We start from the raw sequence: 6895 nt of genomic DNA, 5'->3' as shown, positions 1-6895 counted from the left end.
CAGATGACACCACCCTTGTGGCAGAAAGTGAAGAGGAACTACAAAGCCTCTTGATGAAAGTGAAAGTGGAGAGTGAAAAAGTTGGCGTAAAGCTCAACATTGAAAATACGAAGATCACGGCATCTGGTCCCATCACTTCATGGAAAATCGATGGGGAAACAGTGGAAACAGTGTCAGACTTTATTTTGGGGGGCTCCAAAATCACTGCAGATGGTGATTGCAGCCATGAAATTAAAAGATGCTTACTCCTTGGAAGGAAAGTTATGACCAACCTATATAGCATATTCAAAAGCAGAGACATTACTTTGCCAACAAAGGTCCATCTAGTCAAGGCTATGGTTTTTCCTGTGGTCATGTATGGATGTGAGAGTTGGACTGTGAAGAAGGCTGAGCGCCGAAGAATTGATGCTTTTGAACTGTGGTGTTGGAGAAGACTCTTAGAGTCCCTTGGACTGCAAGGAGATCCAACCAGTCCATTCTGAAGGAGATCAACCCTGGGATTTCTTTGGAGGGAATGATGCTAAAGCTGAAACTCCAGTACTTTGGCCAGCTCATGCGAAGAGTTGTCTCACTGGAAAAGACTCTGATGCTGGGAGGGATTGGGAGCAGGAGGAGAAGGGGACGACAGAGGATGAGATGGCTGGATGGCATCACTGACTCGATGGACGTGAGTTTGAGTGAATTCCAGGAGTTGGTGGTGTGCTGCAATTCATGGGGTCACAAAGAGTCCGACATGACTGGAAGACTGAACTGATTCTAATATAAGTATTCCCAGTCTACATTCTTTTTATCAAGTTATGAAATTTACTCTATTTTCTTCACAGCATCTATCACAAACTCTATCTTGTTTCTTTGCCTGGTTTATTTTAACCTCTCCTACTAGATTAGAAACTGACCAGCCCTATTCATCACTATATGTTAAACTCCTAGTACAGTGAAAGTTTTCAACAAATACAAATTGAGTATATAGATGAACAAATTGGAAGTAAACAAAGTCTGGTACAAATGTAAATATCTGAAAACAGGGAGATCTGAATTGAGAAAATTTCTACCAGGGAGAGAAAGAGAGAAAGAACACTCAGAGAGACCAAACCAAGGAAATTTCAAACTATTGTTGAAGGGAACAGTAGAAAGAACTGACCAAAAATAAATAAACAAATAAAAGGTTTTACCTGCCATTTAGTCAACAGAAAGAACTTGGAGAATGTGGGATGCTGTCATCTGAATGGTTATATGATTTTTTTTATATCTGCACAGCACATATGGTGTGTGTGTGTGCTTAGTCACTCAGTCATGTCCAACTCTTTGTGACCCTTTGCACATAGCTCACCAGACTCCTCTGTCCATGGAATTCTCCAGGCAATAAACCTGGAGTGGGTTGTCATTTCCTCCTCTGGGGGATCTTCTTGAGAACTGAAACTTTGTCTCCTACGTCTTCTGCACTTCAGATGATTCTTTACTCACTGAGCCATGAAGAAAACCATCAGCACGTATAGTAGCCATTACTTTTATTATTGTTCTTGACTGATACTTTATTATTATGAAACTCTATAAAGAGCTCTATTCTCTGTATCCTTGGTGAAAGAAGCCAGAAATTCCATTCCAAACATGAGTCAGCTAGAGTCTCTTTTTTGTTATCTAGTAATTTTAAAGAGTACTTTTCAAACAGTATGCACAGAAATCTTCTGGAGAGTTTGTTAAATACAGATTCATAGCAACTCCTTCCCCCATCACGTGCCCCATTTTGATTTAATAGTTCTAGGGCAGGGCCCAAGATTTTTTTTTACTTATTGTTTTATTGGGATATACTTCATAAAATTCTTGTGCTGTAAAATTCATCCATTTAAAGTGCACACTTTTGGTGGTTTTTAATTTGTTCACAAAGTTGTGCAACCTTCACCACTAATTCCAAAATATTTTCATCACCCCCAAAAGAAACTCCATCCCCATTTGCAGTCACTCTTCCTTTCTCCCTTTGCCTAGTCCCTGGAAACCACTAATATTTCTGTCTTTTGGATTCGCCTATTCTGGATTTAGAAAAGGCAGAGGAACCAGAGATCAAATTGCCAACATCTGTTGTATTATAGAAAAAGCAAAAGAATTCCAGAAAAGCATCTACTTCTGCCTCATTGACTATACCAAAGGCTTTGACTGTGTGGATCACAACAAACTGTGAGAAATTCTTAAAAAGATGGAAATACCAGACCACCTGACCTGCCTGCTGAGAAATCTATATGCAGGTCAAGAATAAACAGTTAGAACTGGACATGGAACAAACAGACTTGTTCCAAATTTGGGAAGGAGTATGTCAAGGCTATATATTGCCACCCTGCTTATTTAACTTATATGCAGAGTACATCATGAGAAATGCTGGACTGGATGAAACACAAGCTGAAATCAAGATTGCCGGGAGAAATATCAATAACCTCAGATATGCAGATGACACCACCCTTATGGCAGAAAGTGAAGAGGAACTGAAGAGCCTCTTGATGAAAGTGAGAGAGGAGAGTGAAAAAGCTGGCTTAAAACTCAACATTCAAAAATGAAGACCATGGCATCTGGTCCCATCACTTCATGGCAAATAGATGGGGAAAGAATGGAAACAGTGACAGACTTTATTTTGGGGGGCTCCAAAATCACTCTAGATGGTGACTGCAGCCATGAAATTAAAAGACACTTGCTCCTTGGAAGAAAAGTTATGATCAGTCTAGACAGCATATTAAAAAGCAGGGACTTTACTTTGCCAACAAAGGTCTGTCTAGTCAAGGCTATGGTTTTTCCAGTATTCATGTATGGATATGAGAGTTGGACCATAAAGAAAGCTGAGTGCCAAAGAATTGATGCTTTTGAACTGTGGTGTTGGAGAAGACTTTTGAGAGTCCCTTGGACTGCAAGGAGATCAAACCAGTTAGTCCTAAAGGAAATCAGTCCTGAATATTCATTGGAAAGGCTGATGCTGAAGTTGAAGGTTCTTTACTTTGGCCACCTGATGTAAAGAACTGACTCATTGGAAAAGACCCTGATGCTGGGAAAGATTGAAGGCAGGAGAAGGGGGCGAGAGGATGAGATGGTTGGATGGCATCATCGACTCAATGGACTTGAGTTTGAGCAAGCTCCAGGAGTTGGTGATGAACAGGGAAGCCTGGAATGCCACAGTCCATGGGGTTGCAAAAAGTCAGACACGACTGAGCAACTAAACTGACTGATTATGTTTTAGTTTTCGTATTACTTAAAACAATAACAATGTTGAACATTTTTTCATGTGTTTATAGGCCATTTGTATATCTTCTTTCTTTAAAGAATGTGTTTTTGAATACTTTGTCCATTTTTAATTGGATTATTTGTCTCTTTATCATTAAGTTGTAAGAGCTATTTGAATATTCTGTATACTAGATGCTTATCATATATACAATTTGCAAATATTTTCTCCCATTATGTGGATTGTCTTTTCATTTTATTTATTAATATATCCCTTGAAACACAAGAGGCTTTCATTTTAATGAAGTCCAGTTTGTCTACTTTTTTTGGTTGTTAGTCCTTTTGGTGTCTTATCTAAGGAGCCATTGCCTAATCCAAGAACATAAAGACTAACACCTTGGGAATCTCAGTTTTCTTCAAGAATTATACAGTTTTAGCACTTATCTTTAGGTCCTTATTTTATTCAGTCCTGTATTATTGTTCTGCTTGAATCCAACTTTTCTATCAGTTCACAGAAGCCTTACCCAGTTCTGTTTTATGATCTTAAAGTTATCAGGGAAACTGTACTTGTCAAATTAAACATTATAGTAAGACACATCAGATTCTCCAGGAATTTTACATAATTTCTGGAGCACTTATAAATCCATACAAGACATCAGAATGCTTAGTATGACTTATTTGACAATACTTCTCAGGTAATTTCTTGAATCAGTCTAGTTGGTTTAATATCTCCTTTTTTATAAGGAAAAATTGATTTTAGGAATTTTGTCAAAAATATCAAGACATCTGATCATATAAGATCATAAGTCACTGTACAAATAATACTTTGTCATTCATTTAACCAAAATGACAATGAAGACTTTGTAGGCAAATATGGACAGTTACATAATTGTAAGACCTAGCCTGTTTAAATAATCAAAGACTTAATATGAAACACAGGAAATTAAGCCTCTCACCTTCTGAGATGACCCGTATCTGTCTGTGGAGTGTGTTTCTTCCAGGGCCATTCTCACCTTTTGAAATGGACCACACTCTGCATATAAAATGGGTGTCTCTCTAAATGAATCCATTTCTTGCCTTAAAAAAAATAAACAGAAAATTACTTGAAAGGTTTAAAAAAAAACTTTGTTTACAATGTTTTATTAAAAGCAGATTAATATTCTAAGATTTGAGTCAATAGAGAATTCTATAGTACATTTGATTAGATTCAAATATTCTGTATCAACGTTGTATATCCCAAACAGCTTCCCCGATTATTTATCAGGCTAGCATAACAACGAATGATATAACATACTCAGAGATGCAATACGGAAGAAAAAGTTACAACTTGGCCCTGAATTTTTTTCCCTAGGATAATCTCTTCCACAAAGAAGACTTTCCTTTTTATATATAAACTTGCCCTATAACTAGTCTTGGATCACAGACAGTGTTAAGGACAGCTTAAGAAATCTAGACATTTTTTATTCTACTATCACCATAGACCAAAAAATCACTCTCCAAGTGGATGTTTAGGTTAGATGGAGATGTCTTTGAAAAATTTTACTGAAGAAACAAACTTTTAAATCTCTGAACTCTCAAATTTTTATTAATGCCTTTTCACTTAGAGATTGCCTTTAAACTTAGAGATTATCTTTTTCCAACTTCCTTTCAGAAATGTGTTTTTTCCTTTTCTTTTAACTGTCTGCTTTTCACATCCCCACATTTACAAGGCCATCCACTGTGGTTTTGTTTCTTAAGACCTAAAGATGGTTCCAACAGAATCCAACACTGTTACAAAATGACACAGCAATTTTTCTTTCCTCCGTAAAACTCAATATTTGTACCCTGGACAGTTATAGAATTCAAGGCATAGAAGAACTCACTATGGGAAAACATCACCCTTAATCATGACATGGTGTGGCATATTGTCAATATACAATGTGTAAGAAGAAAAAAATGAAATGAGCATAATTATACATATAATGAAAATCTCTTGCCACTGACAGAAGTAAAGTTAACAAGTTTTAAGTTAAGGCAATGTGACAGTCCTCCTAGAATCTGGGATAAAGACTTGAGAGATAAAAAGGCTGAAAGGGACAGAGAGAAAAAAATAATGTTTAGGTACACGCCCAGATGAATGAACATATTAACTTTCTCAACCCATGAAGTTACCCTGGAGGACTTTCCTTAAATATCATCTTATGTAACTTTACTAACATAAAGTAATCTTAGAGAGAATAGTTTAGACTACTTAGCTCTTTATACAAAGCTTTTCAGGTTTTCCTTTCCTAGCCATGATGGAGCGACTGTTCTGCCAAAAACAGTTAAAAACTAAACACAATTTATTTTATTTAAAATATACATGGAACTCAAACAACTAAAAAAATAAATAATTTGATGTTAAAATGGGCAGGGAATTTGAATAAACATTTTTTTTTCCAAATAAGAGATACAAATGGCAAAAAAATACATGAAAAGATGGTCAACAACACTTGTCAAGGAAATGCAAAGCAGAACCCCAAGGAGCTATCACTTCACACCTGCTATAATGGTTACTACAAGAAGACAAAAGATAACAAGTATTAGTGAGGATCTGGGAAAACAGAACTCTTTTGTACTATTAATAGGAATGTAAATTGATGCAGCCACTATGTAAAACAGTTTGGAGCCTCCTCAAAAAGTCAAAAATACAACTACCATATGATCCAGCAATCCTAGTTCTGCCAAAGGAGATGAAATCACTATCTCAAAGAAATATCTGTGTAACCCCTGTTCACTGCAGCATTGTTCATAATAGCCAAGATATAGAAACAGCCTAAGTTTGTGTTCACTGACAGAAGAATGGATAAAAAATGTTATACATAATGTGATATATATGTACACATACACAGACACCGCAGTATTATTCAGCCATAAGAAAGAAAGAAAATTCTGCCATTTGTGACATGGAAGGACTCAAGAACATTATGCTAAGTGAAATAAGTCAGCCAAAGTAAGACAAATACTGTATAATATCACTTACCCTATAGAATCTACAAAAAGCCAAACTCAGAGAAACTGAGAGTAGAATGGTGGTTATCATGGTTTGGGGGGGTAAGTGGGGAGATGTTGGTAAAGGGCACAAATTTCCAGTTACAAGACAAATATGCAAGATCTAATATACAGAAAAAAAGAAAAGAAAAAAGAGAAATAGAATTAGAAAAGTACAAAATTTACCAGAACTAATGAATGAATTCAGTAAGATTTTAGGATACAAAGTTGATGTGTTTAAATCCATTTTTCTGTATTCCAGTAGCAAATAATTATAAATTTTAAATATCATTTACAATAAAATATTTAATAAATTTAGCTATATATATATATATATAAGAATTCTGTACTGTAAATTATAAAACATAGAAGAAAAGATCGAAAAAAGTGAAAAGATGTCAATATCATGTTCACAGATTTGGAGACTAAATGTTGTAGACATAAAAATTATCCCAAAATTGACACATATATTCAGTGTAATATCAAACAAGAATTCTGACAAGCTCTCTATTGAAAAAAATGACATATCATTTATAATACTTATGTAAGTAAAGGAATTATCACTATCCATACAATTATGAAAAAGACCAGAGTTGAAAGAATCACACTATTTGATTTCAAGACTTACAAAGGTACATTAATAAGGACACTTTGATTGGTATAAGGAAAGAGGAGTAGGTCCATGAAA

The sequence above is a fragment of the Bison bison genome, unplaced genomic scaffold (assembly GCF_000754665.1).
Source record: "Bison bison bison isolate TAMUID 2011002044 unplaced genomic scaffold, Bison_UMD1.0 scf7180017864092, whole genome shotgun sequence".
Taxonomy (NCBI): domain Eukaryota; kingdom Metazoa; phylum Chordata; class Mammalia; order Artiodactyla; family Bovidae; genus Bison; species Bison bison.
Note: the sequence above shows the minus strand (reverse complement) of the source record.